Source organism: Bombina bombina, chromosome 10, assembly GCF_027579735.1.
Source record: "Bombina bombina isolate aBomBom1 chromosome 10, aBomBom1.pri, whole genome shotgun sequence".
NCBI classification, from domain to species: Eukaryota; Metazoa; Chordata; class Amphibia; order Anura; family Bombinatoridae; genus Bombina; species Bombina bombina.
In genome coordinates, this window is record NC_069508.1 from 7,642,779 (window position 1) to 7,670,387 (window position 27,609).

Sequence of the window (27,609 nt, forward strand, 5' to 3'; positions counted from 1 at the left end):
TCCTATTGTACCATATAACCCTCCCTATAACTCCTCCTATTGCACCATATAACCCTCCCTATAACTCTTCCTATTGCACCACATAATCCTCCCTATAACTCCTCCTATTGCACCATATAACCCTCCCTATAACTCCTCCTATTGCACCATATAACCCTCCATATAACTCCTCCTATTTCACCATATATCCCTCCCTATAACCCCTCCTATTACACCATATAACCCTCCCTATAACTCCTCATATTGCACCATGTAACCCTCCCTATAACTCCTCCTATTGCACCATATAACCCTTCCTATAACTCCTCTTATTGCCTCATATAACCCTCCCTATAACTCCTCCTATTGCACCATATAACTTTCCTTATAACTCCTCCTATTGCACCATATAACCCTCCATATAACTCCTCCTATTGCACCATATAACCCTCCCTATAACTCCTCTTATTGTACCATATAACCCTCCCTATAACTTCTCCTATTGCACCATATAACCCTCCCTATAACTCCTCCTATTGCCCCATATAACCCTCCCTATAACTCCTCCTATTGTACCATATAACCCTCACTATAACTCCTCCTATTGCACCATATAACCCTCCCAATAACTCCTCCTATTGCACCATATAACCCTCCCTATAACTCCTCCTATTGCACCATATAAGCCTCCCTATAACCCCTCCTATTGCACAATATAACCCTCCCTATAACTCTTCCTATTGTAACATATAACCCCCTATAACTCATCTTATTGCATACATAACCCTCCCTATAACTCCTCCTATTGCACCATATAACCCTCCCTATAACTCCTCCTATTGCACCATATAACCCTCCCTATAACTCTTCCTATTGTACCATATAACCCTCCCTATAACTCCTCCTATTGCACCATATAACCCTCCTTATATCTCCTCCTAGTGCACCATATAACCCTCCCTATAACCCCTCCTATTGCACAATATAACCCTCCCTATAACTCTTCCTATTGTAACATATAACCCCCTATAACTCATCTTATTGCATACATAACCCTCCCTATAACTCCTCCTATTGCACCATATAACCCTCCCTATATCTCCTCCTATTGCACCATATAACCCTCCCTATAACTCCTCCTATTGCACCATATAAGCCTCCTTATAACCCCTCCTATTGCACCATATAACTCTCCTTATAACTCTTCCTATGGTACTATATAACCCTCCCTATAACTCTTCCTATTGTAACATATAACCCCCTATAACTCATCTTATTGCATATATAACTCTCCCTATAACTCTTCCTATTGCACCATGTAACCCTCCCTATAACTCCTCCTATTGCACCATATAACCCTCCCTATAACTCCTCCTATTGCACCATATAACACTACCTATAACGCCTCATATTGCACCATATAACCCTCCCTATAACTCCTCCTATTGCACCATATAACCCTCCCTATAACTCCTCCTATTGCACCATATAACCTTTCCTATAACTCCTCCTATTGCTCCATATAACCCTCATTATAACTCCTCCTATTGCACCATATAACCCTCCCTATAACTCCTCCTATTGCACCATATAACCTTCCCTATAACTCCTCCTATTGCACCATATAACCCTCATTATAACTCCTCCTATTGCACCATGTAACCCTTCCTATAACTCCTCCTATTGCACCATATAACCCTCCCTATAACTCCTCCTATTGCACCATATAACCCTCCCTATAACTCCTCCTATTGCACCATATAAGCCTCCCTATAACTCCTCCTATTGCACCATATAAGCCTCCCTATAACTCCTCCTATTGCACCATATAACCCTCCCTATAACTCCTCCTATTGCACCATATAACCCTCATTATAACTCCTCCTATTGCACCATATAACCCTCCCTATAACTCCTCCTATTGCACCATATAATCCTCCCTATAACTCCTATTGCACCATATAACCCTCCCTATAACTGCTCCTACTGCACCATATAAACCTCCCTATAACTCCTCCTATTGCACCATATAACTCTTCCTATAACTCCTCCTATTGCACCATATAACCCTCCCTATAACTTCTCCTATTGCACCATATAACCCTTTCTATAGACAGTGTCCAGTGTAGGAGTGTGTGTGTGTTCATATTGAGATATAGGTATAGACAGTATCTAGTGTAGGAGTGTGTGTGTGTGTGTTCATATATATATATAGGTATAGACAGTGTCCTGAGTAGGAGTGTGTGTGTATATAAATACAGGAAAGTTCTACCCTGTGAAAAGCATTGCTTGGCTAAAAAGCTGCACCCAGGTGGTGGATCGCCATAGAACAGGCTAACAATGGTATTGAGCCAGTTGTTCGTTCCTGTGAGTGCACTTCTCTCTGTATATATATATATATATGCCCCTTTCTCAAGCTAATCACAAGTACATACAACACACAATTTAAAGGCACAATAGTAAAACAGGTGTCCAATCAACACAAAGGGTATTAAACCAGTGAGCGCAGGGTGATAATACCAAACTCCTGAGAGTATCTATGAGTCCCCAAAATAGGCAGATTAGATAAACAGAAAAATGTGTGTATCAGGAGCGCTACAGCTAAAGGTGATTAGGAAGAGAGACTATACACTTATTCAAAAATATAAAAATGGACAATTGGGTTTTCTAAAACTAGACATAAATTTATTGCACAATAGATAATATTAATAAAAACGGACGTCTCCGTAAATAAAAGTTCTTAGGTTGCCGCCAAATAAGTAATTTCAATTGAAGAAAAGAGTTCGTAGTGTAGATATAAAACAGTCCAATGTACACTTTTAGTATCCAAATAGGTTTTGGTTTGCTAGCAAACAAGGGCTTACCCCAAACTTTATCCACTCGATATCCTCCGTGAGTGAGTTACAGTCGTTTGCGTGATGACATCACTTATGTAGGCGCTGTCCCAGGCGAGCTCTCTGATTGGTCCAAGTTCGGGACCAGCCAAGAGCGACAATAGTGAATCTTTCAGCTACAATGTAGCGATCATCTGATGAATAATACCTGCTCTTAGTGCTAGCCAGCACGCAAGGTACAATAATTAAAGCTGTAGGTGAGCTTGATTATCCGATAGAAAGTTCAGAGAGATGGTTGCAAGTTCTTTAAATTGGCTAACTATGTTAGCGGTTTTGCACAATCCTTAATGAACACTGTAGTAGCTCCAGCTACATATAGATAAATATCAGTAACAGTTGCAGCACATCGATAAATATCAGTAACAGTTGCAGCACATCCAAATATCAGTAACAGTTGCAGCACATCGATAAATATCAGTAACAGTTGCATCACATCGATAAATATCAGTAACAGTTGCAGCACATCCAAATATCAGTAACAGTTGCAGCACATCGATAAATATCAGTAACAGTTGCAGCACATCCAAATATCAGTAACAGTTGCAGCACATCGATAAATATCAGTAACAGTTGCAGCACATCCAAATATCAGTAACAGTTGCAGCACATCCAAATATCAGTAACAGTTGCAGCACATCGATAAATATCAGTAACAGTTGCAGCACATCGATAAATATCAGTAACAGTTGCAGCACATCGATAAATATCAGTAACAGTTGCAGCACATCCAAATATCAGTAACAGTTGCAGCACATCAATAAATATCAGTAACAGTTGCAGCACATCGATAAATATCAGTAACAGTTGCAGCACATCCAAATATCAGTAACAGTTGCAGCACATCCAAATATCAGTAACAGTTGCAGCACATCTAAATATCAGTAACAGTTGCAGCACATCCAACTGCAACTGTTACTGATATTTATCTATATGTAGCTGGAGCTACTACAGTGTTCATTGAGGATTGTGCAAAACCGCTAACATAGTTAGCCGATTTAAAGAACTTGCAACCATCTCTCTGAACTTTCTATCGGATAATCAAGCTCACCTACAGCTTTAATTATTGTACCTTGCGTGCTGGCTAGCACTAAGAGCAGGTATTATTCATCGGATGATCGCTACATTGTAGCTGAAAGATTCACTATTGTCACTCTTGGCTGGTCCCGAACTTGGACCAATCAGAGAGCTCGCCTGGGACAGCGCCTACATAAGTGATGTCATCACGCAAACGGCTGTAACTCACTCACGGAGGATATTGAGTGGATAAAGTTTGGGGTAAGCCCTTGTTTGCTAGCAAACCAACACCTATTTGGATACTTAAAGTGTACATTGGACTGTTTTATATCTACACTACGAACTCTTTTCTTCAATTGAAATTACTTATATGGCGGCAACCTAAGAACTTTTATTTACGGAGACGTACGTTTTTATTAATATTATCTATTGTGCAATAAATTTATGTCTAGTTTTAGAAAACCCAATTGTCCATTTTTATATTTTTGAATAAGTGTATAGTCTCTCTTCCTAATCACCTTTAGCTGTAGCGCTCCTGATACACACATTTTTCTATTTGTCCAATCAACACACATGGGAGGGGTTAAGAAAAGTGACATCATAACAAGTAATTTCATTGAACACAGAAAAATCATTACATTAACCCATAGTTCATAATGGGTGATTCGGACTACCTGATTAAAAACAAACGCAGCAAAATACCAACCACAATGAACTAATATACACATCCATGGAAAGTTAAATATTAACTTACAAATATGGTTACAAAGTAAGAACATATACCAGAGCAAATTTAGATTAAGGGAAGAAGATCAAACTCCCTGTTAAGCCCCTTAGGGACAGTGACGTCACTAGGGTTGGTGTCACCCGGTGCGGTAAGTTATGGTGTCACCCCCCAGTAATGTTTTTTTTTACTGCAAGAAGAGGATTTTATAGAAAAGGCAAACTTCTCCAATGGACAGAAAGCAGACACACACAAACACAAAAACACAGGCACACACACATACAAACACTAAGACACACACCACACACTCAGACACACTTAAAAACACACTCAGATGCACACACAAATACTCAGAAACACACTCAGACACACACACACAAACACACAAAAACACTCAGACACACACACACAAAAACAATCACACACACACACACACACACATAAAAAAACTCAGTCACACACACAAAAACACTCAGACACACACACAAAAATTTAGACACACACACACATACAAAATATGTAAACTGCACTGCATTAATTATATAGCTCATGCCTAGAGCTGCTCCCTGGCTCAGCAGAGCATCAAATGAAAGATAAACAGAGCACTATAAATATAAATCACCAAAGAAAAGGTTTAGACGTGCGAACTATGAAAATTCTGCTCTCTGACTCTGTTCCAAGTCTGTCAGTGCACATCCCGGGGGCAGTCCGCACCTCCCCCCACACACCCCTAGTGACGCCACTGCTTAGGGTACATATTATCGAGTCACCAGATCCATTTGGCTTCTCTTCTGAGGAGGTCCCTTACTCTATCACCCTCTCTAGGTTTTCTAGGGCACTATCAATAATCATGTATCTCAGCTGATTGGTCTGATGCCTCATATCCCATTTGTAGCATTTTGTCATTACGAATGGTTGACTTATGTTGGTAAATGCGATCTCTTATCTTTTTGAGTCTTTTCGCCCATGTAAAGAAGCCCACATAGGCATAGACAGCATAAGTCGAATTGCATGTATAAAAATCTTTAATATGATATTGTTTCCCATTATATGGATGGGAAATTATACCTCCGTTAATAATGTTATTACATTGGGCACACCCCAAGCACGGAAACATTCCCTGCTTGGGAGTCCCAAAAAACTTACATTGGGTGTTTGGTGTTTTAGCAGTGGACATGGCACGGACCAACTTCCTGTCTATTGTATTGCCTATACGATACGAGGCTCTAGGACACTCCTGAAACTCCTTGATCTCTGGAAAGGCTTCCTTTAACAGAAACCAATTTCTTTGAATTATATTAAACACTTTTTTGTTCATGGTGTTGTATGAATTTACAAAAATTAATCTGGTTGATTTTAACATGCTACTTCTGATGGGGGGTGTTAATGAATACTCAGCTTCCTCTAGTTCCTGTGTACTGTAACCTCTGCTGACAAATTTTTCCTTCATGTCCCTGGATCTAAATTCCCTAATTACTGGGTCAGACACTATTCTGTCAACTCTTAGCAACTGTGATTTAGGTACACTCTTAAAGACTTGGGGTGGATTAAAACTACTTCTATGTAACAGGTCAGTTATCAACCTGCCATCCTGTTTGAGGACCATAGTGTATAAAAATTCCAACTTCTTTTGATCAAATTTGCTGCTGAATTTAAAAAAAGAAACAGCATTTTCAATGTTTGATTTGAACTCTGCTAATTGTTACAAACTGCTATTTGTAACTGGCCCTTTAAATGGAAAATTGCCCTGCTTCCCTGGATTTTGGAGAAGCCTATTTGCCAGCCTCCTTCCACATGACTATGGTGCTGATGATTCTTTGGTGAGCGCTAGGAGCATCCTTTTCTACGGTCCAACTTCCAGCCAGCCTGGAGGCAACCGTAACATTTGGCGGCAGCGGTGGGATTGGCGTCCTAGTGCAAGGAGCAGCACCCCAACAGCACTGGTATCGTAGGAGAGTTATTGAGGGCAACGCTAGCCACTGCGCAGCGTCCCTACCTACAGCAGCATGGAGCTGACAAGATACTGGTCAGAACCCTGTGAAGAGCACCTCAACCTGATCCGTCGCTATGAGGGCGCGGATTTCATTCCAGAGGTAAAGAGGCGGCTAGTCCGATATGGTCCAGACCCTGCACAGGAGGTAGTCAGTCGCCTCATCCGGGAATTGGCTATTGAGAACGAAGCGGCACGAGCCTTTGAGCGCCAACTGTGGAGTTTGAGGGTATGGACACCTGGTCTCTCTCCCCAGCCGCAGCATGTTCCACAGGGAGAGGAGAGCAGCGACCTCCCTCCCCAGCGGCAGTATACCGTGCAGAGGGAAGAGACAACCAGTCTCCTTCCCCAACCAGAGATACCAGAGGCAGCAGGCCTCATAGACTGGTCCTGGGAGGACCCCCAGCAGGCAGGTGGAGATGGGACCGCAGTCTCTCTACCGGCCCTACAGGGATGCTGGGCAGGCGACCCAGATCCCCAGCGACAGACCCAGCTACAGGGAGGGGAGAGCATCGACCTCCCTCCCCAGCCGGAGTGTGCCTTCCAGGGAGAGGAGACAACCGGTCTCTCTCCCCAGCCGCAGCATGTTCCACAGGAAGCGGAGAGCATCGACCTCCCTTCCCAACGGCCACCGGAGTATCAGGAGGAGGAGGTAAGCCAATCTCCCCCTCCCCAGCTAACTCCTAACTTGGGCCCAGGGTTAACAGTGGAGATGTTAACCCCCACTGACCCCCACGTTCCCTTTGCCACCGGGCAGGACTATGCCCCAATTCCCCCAGCAGAAGAGCTGGCATCAGGACAGAGCGCTGCTGGCCTCTGCCCTACAGACCCCCTTGTTACAGGTCTGGCCTGCAAACCCCTCACCCCAGCAGAAGCGCTGGCACCAGGGCAGAGTGCCGCTGGCCTCTGCCCCCCAAGTACCATCAGCTATTTGCCCAGCTGCGCCAGGAAGGCAGAGGATGCTGCACTTTCATCCTACAACCTGGAACTTACAGGCCAGTACTACGTATTGTGGGGGGGCTACTTTGCTGCTAACGATTATTTGTGGGTGGGTTGCGAGACTAACTTAGGCACTGACCGGCAGAAGGTCAGGTGCCTGGTTAGTCTCCCTCCAAAAGGGGAGATATGTTACAAACTGCTATTTGTAACTGGCCCTTTAAATGGAAAATTGCCCTGCTTCCCTGGATTTTGGAGAAGCCTATTTGCCAGCCTCCTTCCACATGACTATGGTGCTGATGATTCTTTGGTGAGCGCTAGGAGCATCCTTTTCTACGGTCCAACTTCCAGCCAGCCTGGAGGCAACCGTAACACTAATTTATCAGGGGGCCTCGCCACACAATGAACAAGTCGTCAATGTTAGCGGAACCACCCTTCACAATATTGATTAAAAAGTAGATTTGTCTACACATACCTCTCTTCGATGGCATCCATTACCAAACAGGCATAGGATGGGGCCTCCTTGGACCCTATCGCTGTGCCCGTTTTTTGCATGAAAAATTGATTTCCCCCCCAAAAAAAATTGTTATTCAAAATCAAATTAAGTATTTGAATCTATCTATTGGGTTCTTGTAAAGTGCGGCTATTCACCCATAAGGGTCTCAAGGCGCTGAGAGTTGCAGTTCAGTCGAAGAGCCAGGTCTTGAGGTCCTTTCTGAACTTAGTTAGGGCAGTAGCTTGTCTGAGATGCAGCAGGAGGGTGTTCCAAGTCTTGGCTGCCAGATGAGAGAAGGATCTGCCTCCCGCTGTGGTTTTCCTGATGTGGGGGATGACTGCGAGGGCTTGGTAAGCCGATCAAAGTTGTCTGGCAGGGGTGTAGAAAGTAATGCAGTGGTTCAAGTATTCAGGACCAATGCTGCAATGCTGTGGAGGGCCTTGAATGTGTGGGTGAGAAGCTTGAAGGTTATTCTTTTGTTGATGGGGAGCCAGTGCAGGTTCCTTAGGTGTTTGGTGATGTGGCATTGACGAGGCATGTCGAGTATTAGTCTGGCCGAGGCGTTCTGGATGCGCTGTAGTCTCTTTTGGAGCTTGATGGTGGAGCCAGCGTAGAGTGCGTTGCCATTGTCCAGTTGGCTGCTGACGAGGGCATTGGTGACAGTCTTCCTGGTCTCGGTTGGGATCCAGTTGAAGATCTTTTGCAGCAGGTGAAGTGTGTGGAAGCATGCAGAGGAGACGGCGTTGATTTGTCGGTCCATGGAGAGCGATGAGTCCAGGATGACACCTAGATTTTGTGCATGGTCGGTGGGGGTTGGAGGGTGTAGTTGAATTAACCGTTCAAGTTGTGCCTCATTATACAGATTGCTCTTTGATAGAGCCTCTCTCACACAGTCCACCCCCACTGAGTGGGGGATGACTGTGTAGAGATAATTTACATCCCAGGTAGCTAATATAATACTCTCATCCATATCTTGTAGCTCTATGATCTTTTCTATAAATTGTACGGTGTCCCTGATATAGGATTTGCCTTGTGTAGCAAGAGGTGCCAACAATTTATCTAAGAACTGTGCAGTGGGACTTAAAAGGGAACCTATACTGACCATTATTGGCCTGCCAGGTGGATCAAAGAGCCTTTTATGCACATTTGGTTCAACAAAAAACACAGGTATCATAGGGTGTACAGGTGTTGGAAATTTATACATGTTTTGTGTCAAGATGTTACGATCTAAACCCACATCTAGGATTTTAAGTAATTCTTTATATACACTCTCTGTTGGATTACCACTTAATTTTTCATATACATCTGTGTCACATAGCTGTTGCAAAATTTCTTCTCTGTATTTTGTAGTGTTCATTATAACCACGGCTCTGCCCTTATCTGCGGGCTTAATGGTGATTGACGTATCCATCTCAAGTTTTTTTAACACCTTATGTTGTTCCTGAGTCAAGTTGTATTTATCTCTATGGCCTCTATTTATCAAGTCAACCGCAAATACGCTGGAATTCCGCAGCGTATTTGTGGCGAGCCTGATTCGCCTTAGTTATCAAAGGCTAGAGACCGGCAAAAGTAGAATTCAGTGACGTAACATACGATCCGCCGGACTCAGTCCGACACAGATCGATGGTTACGTCTCTCCAGATGTTCCGAATGCAAGTTCGGCACAATCTGACTACTTTTGGAAGTTATCAAGATCCTACCAGGTAAGCTCGGCACTTTTCCGGCCCAGCGTACCTGGTTTTCAATCCGCCGCCCTGGAGGTGGCAGATGCCATAGGAATCAATGGGAGTCTGACAGCAGCGAAAGCTTATGTTCGCTGCTGCCCGATATCCCATTGATTCCTATGGGACTAACACCCTAACATGTACCCGAGTCTAAACACCCCTAATCTGCCCCCTACACCGCCTCCACTTACATTATACTTATTAACCCCTAAACAGCCGCTCCCGGAGCCCACTGCATTCTAATAATTTTATTAACCCCTAAACCGCCGCTCCCGGAGCCCACCGCCACTCTAATAAATTTATTAACCCCTAAACCGCCGCTCCCGGAGCCCACCGCCACTCTAATACATTTATTAACCCCTAAACCGCCGCTCCCGGATCCCGCCGCCACCTACATTATATTTATTAACCCCTAATCTGCCCCCCCTACACCGCCACCACCTATATTTATTAACCCCTAATCTGCCCCCCCTACACCGCCGCCACTATATTAATTTTATTAACCCCTAAACCTAAGTCTAACCCTAACCCTAACACCCCCCCTAACTTAAATATTATTTAAATTAATCTAAATAAATTTACTATTATTAACTAAATTATTCCTAAATTATTCCTATTTAAAACTAAATACTTACCTATAAAATAAACCCTAAGATAGCTACAATATAACTAATAGTTACATTGTAGCTATTTTAGGATTTATTTTTATTTTACAGGCAACTTTGTATTTATTTTAACTAGGTACAATAGCTATTAACTATTCTAGGATAGGTATGTGTGTGTGCCGGCTAGGACATACTGTTCTTCTTAATATATATGTGTGTATACAGCACAGTCAGCTATATATGTGTGTGTGTATACAGCAGTCAGCTATATATGTGTGTGTTAATACAGCACAGTCAGCTATATATGTGTGTGTGTTGTACACAGCACAGTCAGCTATATATGTGTGTGTGTATACAACACAGTCAGCTATATATGTGTGTGTGTATACAGCCAGGGCTGGCTCAAGACATTGTGCTGCCTGGGTCCGAGATCCAAGTGACGCCCCCCACACACACACATTCTGACGGGCTGCCGAATCCGACAGAACAGCCAACCCCCCACACAGAGAAACAGTGAAGGTTGAGAGCAGTGGATTGCTTTCAATGCTGCTCTGGACCTCAGTCACCTCCTGACCAGCTGCTGTCAATAAATCTTAGCCTAAGGAGTCGGACTCAGCAAACAAAGGTTAGGACTGGATCTGTTTTTATTGCCGGTGAGTCGATGACATGTTAATGAATCCCCGATTCCCACCCACTAACGGTCTGACTCCAGAGACAGCCAGCCCAGAGACTGCCTTCAATGCCGGCGTTGCTCACTCCTAAATCCTAACCTGCAGTGCTACACTGTCTATCACATTTATAGATTGCCGCTCCTGTCTGTGACTGTCCTCTCTCTGACTCTGATTGGATTGACAGGCTCAGCTCGTCAGCGGCATTAAAGGAAGGAAGACCGCTGCTCACTCCTAAAGCTAAATCCTAGCTACCTGTCAGCAGCATTGAAGGCAGACTGCCGCTCGCTTTCTTCTAAGTCCTAAATGTCCTTAGTTGTACTTTTTGTCGGTCTCACTCTGTCACATCACCTGGTCCATGGATCAGTAGTCAGTGGGTGGGGTTGGAATGACTGACAGCCAGGCACAACTGGTCACTGTCAGGAGTGGCATTGAAGGCATTCCAATCCCATCCACTGACTACTAACCCGGGGGCCTGGGTGATGTGACAATAGGAGCTTCACTACCATAGATATGTTAATTGACAGTTGGTCTCCCCATCCTGTAAGCATTTAAATCTAAAAAGGTATATGGCCATCTGGTAGACAGTGAGGAGCCAGGAACTCCTGAGACATCCTGAGTAAGCTAGAGGAGGGACTGGCCTAACTAGTTATGTAAATATATACAGTTGACACAGTTGGAGATAGTTGGATATAGACTGCTGAGAGTGGAAGTAGCAGGTTCTGTGGAACTTTGGGAGCCAGCAATCTGAAGATCCTTAGAGAACTTTGGACCAGATTCCAATTCTGGAGCTGTCCCTAAAGATCAGAGACCAACAAGCAGGAAGTCTGAAAACACTGGCCCATCAGAGAGTGAGACCCCAATATATATTTTTAGTATAGGTTACTATTTTTTTTTTGGACTTTGTGTATGTTTGTATGTTGTTGCTTTTCTTCTACACAACTCATGTAACAGTGTCTTAATTTCTGTATTTCTGTACTCAATATAACATCTTTTTTATTTAGCACTTTTGTGTATGTCTTGATTTTGTCACCTGTTCCGTAGTGAATTTCTTACAGTGGTGTCCGTGGTGGCCCTCTTGCAGTCCTTGGCGTCGGTCTTCCCCCTTCCATCGTGGCTTCCAGCGTGGGTCCTCTCTATCCCTCACCGGGTCCTTGGGCAGCAGTGGGTGAATCCCCTTCCACGCGGTCGGCGGCGGACATTAGAAATGGTGTCACTTCCGGTTTAGATGATTCTGGTGATGTAACTTCTGGTGATGTCACTTCCAGAAACGCCATTCGGGAGCTGGCTAGCAAGAGGGCAGCATCGTCTTCTCCTCCGGGGTCTGTTGGTAAGATAGGAGTACCACAGGAGGGTGTGCAGTGAGGCACAGGGCCTATGCGCTCACAAGCAGCAAAGGTGTTAGGCAAGCCTGGGGGTCAGCAACAAATGTGCAGGTTTAAGTGCGACACACATGGCGTGGACCAGGCAGGAGGCCTGAATGCGTGCAACGGAGAAAATAATGAGCGGCCATTAGGCCCGACCCGGGGTATGCTTGACAATCGGATGGAAGGCTCAGATAGGCACACACATTATTGGGAATTATTGGGAAGCTGTAACTGAGGAAAGGGCGACTGGCTCAAGTAGAAGTGTAAATGCGAGATCTGGTAGGTTTCGAGCCGTGACTGTTCTGCGGTGCACAAGAAGTGCATTGCAGTGTGCGAGTACATCTGGGGCGTCACCCAGTGGGGCAAATGTGGTGCTCAGTCCTCGGCTAAGAAAAGCATGGTCCCTCAGTCCAGTTTGTGTCAGGGTATGGAGATTGAATCGGACCACAGCATTGCTAGGCAGGTCCATTTTGCGAATGCTGTTATGGATGCTCATGGAGGGAGTGTTCTTGATGGGGCTCATGTTGCGTTGGATGCAGGGTGCCAGTTTGGTAATAGTCAGGCTGGGTTAGTGTTGGCTCCCCCAGGGGCCGGCGGGGCTTTGGTTTCTCCCTGTGGTACTCCTCTCTCTCAAATCTCATTTCAGGGAGTCATGGAGCCAGGTAATGGAATGTCTGCAGCGGAGAGCACCAGTAGGGGGTACCAGGTGGATGATAAGCAAGGCCAGGAGGAGCAACCCTCGACGTCCACTGGTCCACAGATGGCGGGGCAGTGTCCACTGGGAAATGGTAAGGTACCTTTGGGTTCTGGGCTAAAAGGGCTTAGTTCTGTCTCATATGACTCGGGGTTGGAGAGTGACAGATCCCTGGGGTTGGTAGCTAAAGGGCAGAAAAGGATGTATAGAATGATGAAGTTATTGGTGGAAGAGAGAATGGCCATGGGATTGACCTCCACCCTTCTTCTTCCCAAATGGAATCCTCTGTTCTGCTGCTGACACCTCCCACACCGGGGGGGGGGGGGGGGTACTGAGCTCGGATTTTATACCAGGACGCAAGACGGCAATCCATGGGGACACGTTCTTGTGGTCCTTATTCAGCCTGCATGACCACCTTAAATCTAAAATGGTCAAATGTATCCAAGAAGGAAAATATGTCCACATGTTTGAACTGAGGCCTACCACCAAAAAGAAATGGCGGAGGACGGCACTGGTACAAAGAAATTTAAGAGAACCGATTCGTATGGCAAAAATGCTTTTGTGTGTATGCTTCCTGTTATATAATGAAATACCCGGATCAGGCTTTAGATATTCTCAAATATCAGGATGCCATTGAGACCATCCAGGAGAGATACAGGGAGGGGGCCTGGTGGAACTACAACATTTATTTTCGTAGGAAAAAGGTGGGTAACCTGCTACTTAACTTTGGGGACGTGGATATACGTTTATGGGTGCAGTTGGGCCCTGAGAAAAAAGTACCGCTGTACCTACGGAGGGTAGAGCTTTTCAGCGGTCTCGACGGCATTCCATGGGGGTTTGCTGGCATTTCCAAGCTAAGCTATGCGATAAAGGAGCAGCGTGTGCATTTCGACACGCCTGCAGGTATTGTGGCGGTGGACATTTCTGGCAGGAGCCCTGAGGAGAAACAGGGTGAGTGTACTGGGTCTAGACCACATGTTGTCGGAAACCCCATTGAGGGTAGCCGCAATTGAAAAGTGGTTAGCGCTTTACCCAGATTGGAGGGCAGCCGAGTTGCTCAGCTCTGGCCTCCGATGCGGATTTGTTATGCCCGTCAGTTCAAAGGTTTGCGGGTCCATGGTTCGCAGGAACCTGAACTCTGCTTACCAATTCCCCAGTGTGGTGAGGGAAAAGTTGGTTCAAAGAGGTGTCATTGGGCCGTATGGCTGGCCCCTTCCGGGGGTTGGTTAGCTTTCCTTTGGTAGTTGTCCCTAAGAAAGATCCAGGCAAATCCAGACTCATTCAACACCTCTCTTTTCCCAAAAGGCGGTCTGTCAATGATGCAAATTCCCCCGAACTTAGCTTGGTGCATTATCAGTTATTTGATGATGCTCTCTCCCTAGTGAGGAGGGCAGGGTGCCCTCCTAGCAAAACTGAATGTGGAATCAGCCTTTCGGCTACTTCCTATTCACCCCTCTTCATTTCATCTCATGGGATGTTGGTTCGAGGGAGAGTACTTTGTGGACAGGTGCCTGCCCATGGGTTGCTCCATTTCTTGCGCCCATTTTGAGGTTTCCAGTAATTTCCTGCACTGGACCATTGCTGCTGTGGCTGGCTTTGACGTCTTGGCACACTACCTGGATGACTTTCTACTGGTAGGTTGTCTAGGGACGTCGGAATGTGCCTTCTTGATGAAGGTTACCAGGCTCATGATGAGTCGGTTGGGCATTCCCCTGGCAGAGGAAAAGACTCAAGGTCCTTGTTCCTGCCTCACTTTCCTGGGCATTGAGATCAATTCTGAGACAATGCAATGCCGATTGCCCCAGGATAAGATCGGCCGCATGCTGGAGTCGGTCAGGTCCACGAAAAAGGAGTTACACATTTCCATCAGGGATCTGCAGTCCCTGTTGGGCCTGCTGAATTTCGTTGGGAGAGTCATCCCTATGTGGGGGCTTTTTCTTAGGTGACTTGAGCGCCAGATATGTGGGGCTAGTGCTCAGGCCCGCAAATTTTGCGTCACTCCTGATATGGTTGAGGACCTTGACGTGTGGGAACAAAGAAAGTCTCATCCAACAGTGCTCTCCAGTTGAAAGTGCTCTCCAGTTGTTCACAGGTACGGCGCTTTCTTGAATAGTAAATGGAATGCCAGCCCATGGCCTCAGTCATGGATTGACTGAAGGCTTGTGAAAAACCTCTGTCTGTTAGAGCTTTTTCTCATTGTGGTGGCCCTCGAGATCTGGAGCACACAGCTCCAGGATCGAGAAGTAGTCTTTTGGACCAACAACATTAGCGTAGTGTTCGCAATCAACAAGTTCATGTCGGTTTCCCGGTGGTGGTAAGATACCTGAGACTGCTGGTCGTGAGCTGTCTGCACCTGAACATTGTTTTCCTTGCACGACACATCCCAGGGGTTCAAAATAGAATTGCAGACGCGCTCTCCCGCTTTCAGTGGGAAGCTTTCTATGATTTAGTACCGGGGGCAAATATTGGTGGTGTTCCTTGCCCCAATTATTTATGGCAGGTAGCGTTGGATGGGGAGCCTTGATAGTGATGATCAGATCCTCGCTGGCTCCTTCTACCTAGAACACGTATGTAAGACATTGGACTGAATGGGTCGCCTTCGGTGACTCCCACGGGTGAATCTCCTGTGCTGGCGAGCAGTAGGGTTTCCTAGACTGGATCGTCAAGCTCCAAGGTAAAGGGGTGTCTAAGGAAGCAGGAATGGCTGGCCGCAGTGTCTTTCTTCTGTAAGTTGTATGGCCTCGCTGACTCCTCCAGAACCTTTTTGGTAAAGCCGATGCTGAGGGAATGGGGGCGTATGGTTCCCCGGACACCTGACATCAGGGAACCAGTTACAGTTAATCGGCTGGCAGGCCTTTGTTAATTCTTGCCAGTTGTGTGTTCTTCTGCTTAAGAATAAGCCAAGGGTCCTTCTCGCTGCCCACGTATGGGCTAGAGATACAGCCGTACTCGTTTTCCTGCCCAGATCCAAGACCAATCAAGAGGGCAGAGGAACGTTGATTTCCTTGCCCGCCCATGCGGGTGCAGCCTGTTGTCCAGTCAGGTTAGTTGGGGCATACATGGATGTGCAACCCAGACAGGGCTCGACCCAAGAGTCATTGCCCTTCACTAATTCAGGGTTGGAGTGGCTAGCACTGCCGCAGGGTTAGGATGGTTGGCTGACCGTATACGATCTCTAGGGTGATGGAGATCACAGAGGTACCTGTTGTACGTTAGGCCATTGCTTGTGTAATTTTTATGTTTTGTCTAGCGCTGTTCTTTTGTTAACTCTTGTCTCTTTTCAGGACCAGTAGCAGGTCCACTGTGAGTGTGGATCACGGGACATTCCTGCATCCATTGGGAAGAGCTGAGGGCGATAGCCAGATCTGACGGATGCCAGCTGGGATTTCCATCATCTAGGGCCATTGTCAGATGGTTGGGGTGCAGGGGTTTGCAATGGGCGGGTCTTGCTGAGTTACTGCAGTGAGCTTAGCGGCGGTGGGAGAAGCCTCACGTACTTATCATTCACGCCCGGTGGAATGATTTGGGGCTTCTGCCGTTCAAGCAGCTCAGTCCAGTGATCCAGTCAGACCTGCAAACTTTTCGGACATGGGTCCCCAATGTCAGGATAGAGTGGTCGAACATCACCCCTAGGATAGAGTGGTGCCATATGCAATCCCACAGGGCAGTTTTCAGGTCTGCAAGAAATAAAATAGGGATGTTCGGATTTTCCTGTCCCAGATAAGGGAATCAGACTAATGACAGCTGTGTGTTATAAGGGAATCAGACTAATGACAGCTGTGTGTTATAAGGGAATCAGACTAATGACAGCTGTGTGTTATAAGTGAATCAGACTAATGACTGCTGTGTGTTATAAGGGAATCAGACTAATGACTGCTGTGTGTTATAAGGGAATCAGACTAATGACAGCTGTGTGTTATAAAGGAATCAGACTAATGACAGCTGTGTGTTATAAGGGAATCAGACTAATGACAGCTCTGTGTTATAAGGGAATCAGACTAATGACAACTGTGAGTTATAAGGGAATCAGACTAATGACAGCTGTGTGTTATAAGGGAATCAGACTAATGACAGCTGTGTGTTATAAGGGGAATCAGACTAATGACAGCTGTGTGTTATAAGGTGGATCAGACTGATGACAGCTGTGTGTTATAAGGGAATCAGACTAATGACAGCTGTGTGTTATAAGGGAATCAGACTAATGACAGCTGTGTGTTATAAGGGAATCAGACTAATGACAGCTGTGTGTTACAAGAGGAATCAGACTAATGACAGCTGTGTATTATAAGGGAATCAGACTAATGACAGCTGTGTGTTATAAGGGGGGAATCAGACTAATGACAACTGTGTGTTATAAGGGAATCAGACTAATGACAGCTGTGTGTTATAAGGGAATCAGACTAATGACCTTTGTGTGTTATAAGTGAATCAGACTAATGACTGCTGTGTGTTATAAGGGAATCAGACTAATGACAGCTGTGTGTTATAAGGGAATCAGACTAATGACAGCTGTGTGTTATAAGGGAATCAGACTAATGACAGCTGTGTGTTATAAGGGAATCAGACTAATGACAGCTGTGTGTTATAAGGGGATCAGACTAATGACAGCTGTGTGTTATGAGGGAATAAGACTAATGACAGCTGTGTGTTATAAGGGAATCAGACTAATGACAACTGTGTGTTATGAGGGAATCAGACTAATGACAGCTGTATGTTATAAGGGAATCAGACTAATGACAGCTGTGTGTTATAAGGGGAATCAGACTAATGACAACTGTGTGTTATGAGGGAATCAGACTAATGACAGCTGTGTGTTATAAGGGAATCAGACTAATGACAGCTGTGTGTTATAAGGGGAATCAGACTAATGACAGCTGTGTGTTATAAGGGGAATCAGACTAATGACAGCTGTGTGTTATAAGGGGATCAGACTAATGACAGCTGTGTGTTATGAGGGAATAAGACTAATGACAGCTGTGTATTATAAGGGAATCAGACTAATGACAACTGTGTGTTATGAGGGAATCAGACTAATGACAGCTGTATGTTATAATGGAATCAGACTAATGACAGCTGTGTGTTTTTAGGGAATCAGACTAATGACAACTGTGTGTTATGAGGGAATCAGACTAATGACAGCTGTATGTTATAAGGGAATCAGACTAATGACAGCTGTGTGTTATAAGGGAATCAGACTAATGACAGCTGTGTGTTATAAGGGAATCAGACTAATGACCGCTGTGTGTTATAAGGGAATCAGACTAATGACTGCTGTGTGTTATAAGGGAATCAGACTAATGACAGCTGTGTGTTATAAGGGAATCAGACTAATGACAGCTGTGTGTTATAAGGGAATCAGACTAATGACAGCTGTGTGTTATAAGGGAATCAGACTAATGACAGCTGTGTGTTATAAGGGAATCAGACTAATGACAGCTGTGTGTTATAAGGGAATCAGACTAATGACAGCTGTGTGTTATAAGGGAATCAGACTAATGACAGCTGTGTGTTATAAGGGGAATCAGACTAATGACAGCTGTGTGTTATAAAGGGATCAGACTAATGACTGCTGTGTGTTATAAGGGAATCAGACTAATGACAGCTGTGTGTTATAAGGGGGAATCAGACTAATGACAGCTGTGTGTTATGAGGGAATCAGACTAATGACAGCTGTGTGTTATAAGGGAATCAGACTAATGACAACTGTGTGTTATAAGGGAATCAGACTAATGACAGCTGTGTGTTATAAGGGAATCAGACTAATGACAGCTGTGTGTTATAAGGGAATCAGACTAATGACAGCTGTGTGTTACAAGAGGAATCAGACTAATGACAGCTGTGTATTATAAGGGAATCAGACTAATGACAGCTGTGTATTATAAGGGTGGAATCAGACTAATGACAACTGTGTGTTATAAGGGAATCAGACTAATGACAGCTGTGTGTTATAAGGGAATCAGACTAATGACCTTTGTGTGTTATAAGTGAATCAGACTATTGACTGCTGTGTGTTATAAGGGAATCAGACTAATGACAGCTGTGTGTTATAAGGGAATCAGACTAATGACAGCTGTGTGTTATAAGGGAATCAGACTAATGACAGCTGTGTGTTATAAGGGAATCAGACTAATGACAGCTGTGTGTTATAAGGGAATCAGACTAATGACAGCTGTGTGTTATAAGGGGAATCAGACTAATGACAGCTGTGTGTTAAAAGGGGAATCAGACTAATGACAGCTGTGTGTTATAAGGGGATCAGACTAATGACAGCTGTGTGTTATAAGGGAATCAGACTAAAGACAACTGTGTGTTATAAGTGGGAATCAGACTAATGACATCTGTGTGTTATAATGGAATCAGACTAATGAGAGCTGTGTGTTATAAAGGGGAATCAGACTAATGACAGCTGTTTGTTATAAGGGAATCAGACTAATGACAGCTGTGTGTTATAAGGGAATCAGACTAATGACAGCTGTGTGTTATAAGGGGAATCAGATTAATAAAAGCTGTGTGTTATAAGGGAAACAGACTAATGACAGCTGTGTGTTATAAGGGAATCAGACTAATGACAGCTGTGTGTTATAAGGGAATCAGACTAATGACAGCTGTGTGTTATAAGGGAATCAGACTAATGACCTTTGTGTGTTATAAGTGAATCAGACTAATGACAGCTGTGTGTTATAAGGGAATCAGACTAATGACAGCTGTGTGTTATAAGGGAATCAGACTAATGACAGCTGTGTGTTATAAGGGAATCAGACTAATGACAGCTGTGTGTTATAAGGGGAATCAGACTAATGACAGCTGTGTGTTATAAGGTGGATCAGACTGATGACAGCTGTGTGTTATAAGGGAATCAGACTAATGACAGCTGTGTGTTATAAGGGAATCAGACTAATGACAGCTGTGTGTTATAAGGGAATCAGACTAATGACAGCTGTGTGTTACAAGAGGAATCAGACTAATGACAGCTGTGTATTATAAGGGAATCAGACTAATGACAGCTGTGTGTTATAAGGGGGGAATCAGACTAATGACAACTGTGTGTTATAAGGGAATCAGACTAATGACAGCTGTGTGTTATAAGGGAATCAGACTAATGACCTTTGTGTGTTATAAGTGAATCAGACTAATGACTGCTGTGTGTTATAAGGGAATCAGACTAATGACAGCTGTGTGTTATAAGGGAATCAGACTAATGACAGCTGTGTGTTATAAGGGAATCAGACTAATGACAGCTGTGTGTTATAAGGGAATCAGACTAATGACAGCTGTGTGTTATAAGGGAATCAGACTAATGACAGCTGTGTGTTATAAGGGGAATCAGACTAATGACAGCTGTGTGTTATAAGGGAATCAGACTAATGACAGCTGTGTGTTATAAGGGGATCAGACTAATGACAGCTGTGTGTTATAAGGGAATCAGACTAAAGACAACTGTGTGTTATAAGGGGGAATCAGACTAATGACATCTGTGTGTTATAATGGAATCAGACTAATGACAGCTGTGTGTTATAAAGGGGAATCAGACTAATGACAGCTGTTTGTTATAAGGAAATCAGACTAATGACAGCTGTGTGTTATAAGGGAATCAGACTAATGACAGCTGTGTGTTATAAGGGGAATCAGATTAATAAAAGATGTGTGTTATAAGGGAAACAGACTAATGACAGCTGTGTGTTATAAGGGAATCAGACTAATGACAGCTGTGTGTTATAAGGGAATCAGACTAATGACAGCTGTGTGTTATAAGGGGAATCCGATTAATAAAAGCTGTGTGTTATAAGGGAAACAGACTAATGACAGCTGTGTGTTATAAGGGAATCAGACTAATGACAGCTGTGTGTTATAAGGGAATCAGACTAATGACAGCTGTGTGTTATAAAGGGAATCAGACTAATGACAGCTATGTGTTATAAGGGAATCAGACTAATGACAGCTGTGTGTTATAAGGGAATCATACTAATGACATCTGTGTGTTATAAGGGAATCAGACTAATGACAGCTCTGTGTTATAAGGGCGAATCAGACTAATGACAGCTGTGTGTTATAAGGGAATCAGACTAATGACAGCTGTTTGTTATAAGGAAATCAGACTAATGACAGCTGTGTGTTATAAGGGAATCAGACTAATGACAGCTGTGTGTTATAAGGGGAATCAGATTAATAAAAGATGTGTGTTATAAGGGAAACAGACTAATGACAGCTGTGTGTTATAAGGGAATCAGACTAATGACAGCTGTGTGTTATAAGGGAATCAGACTAATGACAGCTGTGTGTTATAAGGGGAATCCGATTAATAAAAGCTGTGTGTTATAAGGGAAACAGACTAATGACAGCTGTGTGTTATAAGGGAATCAGACTAATGACAGCTGTGTGTTATAAGGGAATCAGACTAATGACAGCTGTGTGTTATAAAGGGAATCAGACTAATGACAGCTATGTGTTATAAGGGAATCAGACTAATGACAGCTGTGTGTTATAAGGGAATCATACTAATGACATCTGTGTGTTATAAGGGAATCAGACTAATGACAGCTCTGTGTTATAAGGGCGAATCAGACTAATGACAGCTGTGTGTTATAAGGGAATCAGACTAATGACAGCTGTGTGTTATAAGGGAATCAGACTAATGACAGCTGTGTGTTATAAGGGAATCAGACTAATGACAGCTGTGTGTTATAAGGGAATCAGACTAATGACAGCTGTGTTTTATAAGGGGGAATCAGACTAATGACAGCTGTGTGTTATAAGGGAATCAGGCTAATGACAGCTGTGTGTTATAAGGGAATCGGACTAATGACAGCTGTGTGTTATAAGGGGAATCAGACTAATGACAGCTGTGTGTTATAAGGGAATCAGACTAATGACAGCTGTGTGTTATAAGGGAATCTGACTAATGACAGCTGTGTGTTATAAGGGGGAATCAGCCTAATGACATCTGTGTGTTATAAGGGGAATCAGACTAATGACAGCTGTGTGTTATAAGGGGAATCAGACTAATGACAGCTGTGTGTTATAAGGGAATCAGACTAATGACAGCTGTGTGTTATAAGGGGAATCAGACTAATGACAGCTGTGTGTTATAAGGGAATCAGACTTATGACAGCTGTGTGTTATAAGGGAATCAGACTAATGACAGCTGTGTGTTATAAGGGGGAATCAGACTGATGACAGCTGTGTGTTATAAGGGGATCAGACTAATGACAGCTGTGTGTTATAAGGGAATCAGACTAATGACAGCTGTGTTATAAAGGGAATCAGACTAATGACAGCTGTGTGTTATAAGGGAATCAGACTAATGACAACTGTGAGTTATAAGGGAATCAGACTAATGACAGCTGTGTGTTATAAGGGAATCAGACTAATGACAGCTGTGTGTTATAAGGGAATCAGACTAATGACAGCTGTGTGTTATAAGGGGGAATCAGACTGATGACAGCTGTGTGTTATAAGGGGAATCAGACTAATGACTGCTGTGTGTTATAAGGGAATCAGACTAATGACAGCTGTGTGGTTATAAGGGGAATCAGACTGATGACAGCTGTGTGTTATAAGGGGAATCAGACTAATGACAGCTGTGTGTTATAAGGAATCAGACTAATGACAGCTGTGTGTTATAAGGGGATCAGACTAATGACAGCTGTGTGTTATAAGGGAATCAGACTAATGACAGCTGTGTGTATAAGAGTAACTAAGAGCTGTGTGTTATAAGGGAATCAGACTAATGACAGCTGTGTGTTATAAGGTGGATCAGACTGATGACAGCTGTGTGTTATAAGGGAATCAGACTAATGACAGCTGTGTGTTATAAGGGGAATCAGACTAATGACAGCTGTGTGTTATAAGGGAATCAGACCAAATGACAGCTGTGTAGTTATAAGGGAATCAGACTGATGACAGCTGTGTGTTATATGGGGAATCAGACTAATGACAGATTGTGTGTTATAAGGGAATCAGACTAAGACAAGCTTGTGTGTTATAAGGGGAATCAGACTAATTGCAGCTTGTGTGTTATAAGGGGAATCAGACTAATGACAGCTGTGTGTTATAAGGGAATCAGACTAATGACAGCTGTGTGTTATTAGGAAATCAGACTAATGACAACTGTGAGTTTTAAGGGAATCAGACTAATGACAGCTGTGTGTTATAAGGGAATCAGACTAATGACAGCTGTGTGTTATAAGGGAATCAGACTAATGACAGCTGTGTGGTTATAAGGTGGATCAGACTAATGACAGCTGTGTGTTATAAGGGAATCAGACTAATGACAGCTGTGTGTTATAAGGGGAATCAGACTAATGACAACTGTGTGTTTATAAGGGAATCAGACTAATGACACCTGTGTGTTATAAGGGAATCAGACTAATGACAGCTGTGTGTTATAAGGGGAATCAGACTAATGACAGCTGTGTGTTATACAGGGGAATCAGCTAATGACAGCTGTGTGTTAAAAGGGGAGTCAGACTAATGACAGCTGTGTGTTATAAGGGGATCAGACTAATGACAGCTGTGTGTTATAAGGAATCAGACTAAAGACAACTGTGTGTTATAAGGGGGAATCAGACTAATGACATCTGTGTGTTATAATGGAAATCAGACTATGAGAGCTGTGTGTTATAAAGGGGAATCAGACTAATGACAGCTGTTTGTTATAAGGGAATCAGACTAATGACAGCTGTGTGTTATAAGGGGATCAGACTAATGACAGCTGTGTGTTATAAGGGAATCAGACTAAAGACAACTGTGTGTTATAAGGGGAATCAGACTAATGACATCTGTGTGTTATAAGTGAATCAGACTAATGAAGAGCTGAGTGTTATAAAAGGGGAATCAGACTAATGAGCAGCTGTTTGTTATAAGGGGAATCAGACTAATGACAGCTGTGTGTTATAAGGGTCAAACAGACTAATGACACTGTGTGTTATAAGGAATCAGACTATGACAGCTGGTGTGGTTATAAGGGGAATCAGACTAATGACAGCTGTGTGTTATAAGGGAATCAGACTAATGACCTGTGGTCGTGTTATAAGTGAATCAGGCCTAATGACTGCTGTGTGTTATAAGGGAATCAGACTAATGACTCTGTGTGTTATTAAGGGAATCAGACTAATGACAGCTGTGTGTTATAAGGGAATCAGACTAATGACAGCTGTGTGTTATCAGGGAATCAGACTAATGACAGCTCTGTGTTATAAGGGAATCAGACTAATGACAACTGTGAGTTATAAGGGAATCAGACTAATGACAGCTGTGTGTTATAAGGGAATCAGACTAATGACAGCTGTGTGTTATAAGGGGAATCAGACTAATGACAGCTGTGTGTTATAAGGTGGATCAGACTGATGACAGCTGTGTGTTATAAGGGAATCAGACTAATGACAGCTGTGTGTTATAAGGGAATCAGACTAATGACAGCTGTGTGTTATAAGGGAATCAGACTAATGACAGCTGTGTGTTATAAGGGAATCAGACTAATGACAGCTGTGTGTTATAAGGGAATCAGACTAATGACAGCTGTGTGTTATAAGGGAATCAGACTAATGACAGCTGTGTTTTATAAGGGGGAATCAGACTAATGACAGCTGTGTGTTATAAGGGAATCAGGCTAATGACGGCTGTGTGTTATAAGGGAATCGGACTAATGACAGCTGTGTGTTATAAGGGGAATCAGACTAATGACAGCTGTGTGTTATAAGGGAATCAGACTAATGACAGCTGTGTGTTATAAGGGAATCTGACTAATGACAGCTGTGTGTTATAAGGGGGAATCAGCCTAATGACATCTGTGTGTTATAAGGGGAATCAGACTAATGACAGCTGTGTGTTATAAGGGGAATCAGACTAATGACAGCTGTGTGTTATAAGGGAATCAGACTAATGACAGCTGTGTGTTATAAGGGGAATCAGACTAATGACAGCTGTGTGTTATAAGGGAATCAGACTTATGACAGCTGTGTGTTATAAGGGAATCAGACTAATGACAGCTGTGTGTTATAAGGGAATCAGACTAATGACAGCTGTGTGTTATAAGGGGATCAGACTAATGACAGCTGTGTGTTATAAGGGAATCAGACTAAAGACAACTGTGTGTTATAAGGGGGAATCAGACTAATGACAGCTGTGTGTTATAATGGAATCAGACTAATGACAGCTGTGTGTTATAAGGGGAATCAGACTAATGACAGCTGTGTGTTATAAGGGAATCAGACTAATGACAGCTGTGTGTTATAAGGGGAATCAGACTAATGACAGCTGTGTGTTATAAGGGGAATCAGACTAATGACAGCTGTGTGTTATAAGGGGAATCAGACTAATGACAGCTGTGTGTTATAAGGGGAATCAGACTAATGACAGCTGTGTGTTATAAGGGAATCAGACTAATGACAGCTGTGTGTTATAAGGGAATCAGACTAATGACAGCTGTGTGTTATAAGGGAATCAGACTAATGACAGCTGTGTGTTATAAGGGAATCAGACTAATGACAGCTGTGTGTTATAAGGGAATCAGACTAATGACAGCTGTGTGTTATTAGGGGAATCAGACTAATGACAGCTGTGTGTTATAAGGGAATCAGACTAATGACAGCTGTGTGTTATAAGGGAATCAGGACTAATGATCTGCTGTGTGTTATAAGGGGAATCAGACTAATGACATGCTGTGTGTTTATAAGGGAATCAGACTAATGACAGCTGTGTGTTATAAGGGAATCAGACTAATGACAGCAAGTGTGTTATAAGGGAATCAGACTAATGACAGCTGTGTGTTATAAGGGAATCAGACTAATGACAGCTGTGTGTTTATAAGGGAATCAGACTAATGACAGCTGTGTGGTTATAGGGAATCAACTAATGACAGCTGTGTGTTATAAGGGGAATCAGACTAGATGTACAGCTGTGTGTTTATAAGGGAATCAGACTAATGACAGCTGTGTGTTATAAGGGAATCAGACTAATGACAGCTGTGTGTTTATAAGGGGAATCAGACTAATGACAGCTGTGTGTTATAAGGTGAATCAGACTATATGACAGCTGTGTGTTATAAGGGAATCAGACTAATACAGCTGTGTGTTTTAAGGGGAATCAGACTAATGACAGCTGTTGTTATAAGGGGGAATCAGACTAATGACAGCTGTGTGTTATAAGGGAATCAGGCTAATGACAGCTGTGTGTTATAAGGGAATCGGACTAATGACAGCTGTGTGTTATAAGGGGAATCAGACTAATGACAGCTGTGTGTTATAAGGGAATCAGACTAATGACAGCTGTGTGTTATAAGGGAATCTGACTAATGACAGCTGTGTGTTATAAGGGGGAATCAGCCTAATGACATCTGTGTGTTATAAGGGGAATCAGACTAATAACAGCTGTGTGTTATAAGGGGAATCAGACTAATGACAGCTGTGTGTTATAAGGGAATCAGACTAATGACAGCTGTGTGTTATAAGGGGAATCAGACTAATGACAGCTGTGTGTTATAAGGGAATCAGACTTATGACAGCTGTGTGTTATAAGGGAATCAGACTAATGACAGCTGTGTGTTATAAGGGGGAATCAGACTGATGACAGCTGTGTGTTATAAGGGGATCAGACTAATGACAGCTGTGTGTTATAAGGGAATCAGACTAATGACAGCTGTGTTTATAAAGGGGAATCAGACTAATGACAGCTGTGTGTTATAAGGGAATCAGACTAATGACAGCTGTGAGTTATAAGGGAATCAGACTAATGACAGCTGTGTGTTATAAGGGAATCAGACTAATGACAGCTGTGTGTTATAAGGGAATCAGACTAATGACAGCTGTGTGTTATAAGGGGGAATCAGACTGATGACAGCTGTGTGTTATAAGGGGAATCAGACTAATGACTGCTGTGTGTTATAAGGGAATCAGACTAATGACAGCTGTGTGTTATAAGGGGGAATCAGACTGATGACAGCTGTGTGTTATAAGGGGGAATCAGACTAATGACAGCTGTGTGTTATAAAGGGAATCAGACTAATGACAGCTGTGTGTTATAAGGGATCAGACTAATGACAGCTGTGTGTTATAAGGGAATCAGACTAATGACAGCTGTGTTATAAAGGGAATCAGACTAATGACAGCTGTGTGTTATAAGGGAATCAGACTAATGACAACTGTGAGTTATAAGGGAATCAGACTAATGACAGCTGTGTGTTATAAGGGAATCAGACTAATGACAGCTGTGTGTTATAAGGGGAATCAGACTAATGACAGCTGTGTGTTATAAGGTGGATCAGACTGATGACAGCTGTGTGTTATAAGGGAATCAGACTAATGACAGCTGTGTGTTATAAGGGAATCAGACTAATGACAGCTGTGTGTTATAAGGGAATCAGACCAATGACAGCTGTGTGTTATAAGGGAATCAGACTAATGACAGCTGTGTGTTATATGGGAATCAGACTAATGACAGTTGTGTGTTATAAGGGAATCAGACTAATGACAGCTGTGTGTTATAAGGGAATCAGACTATTGACAGCTGTGTGTTATAAGGG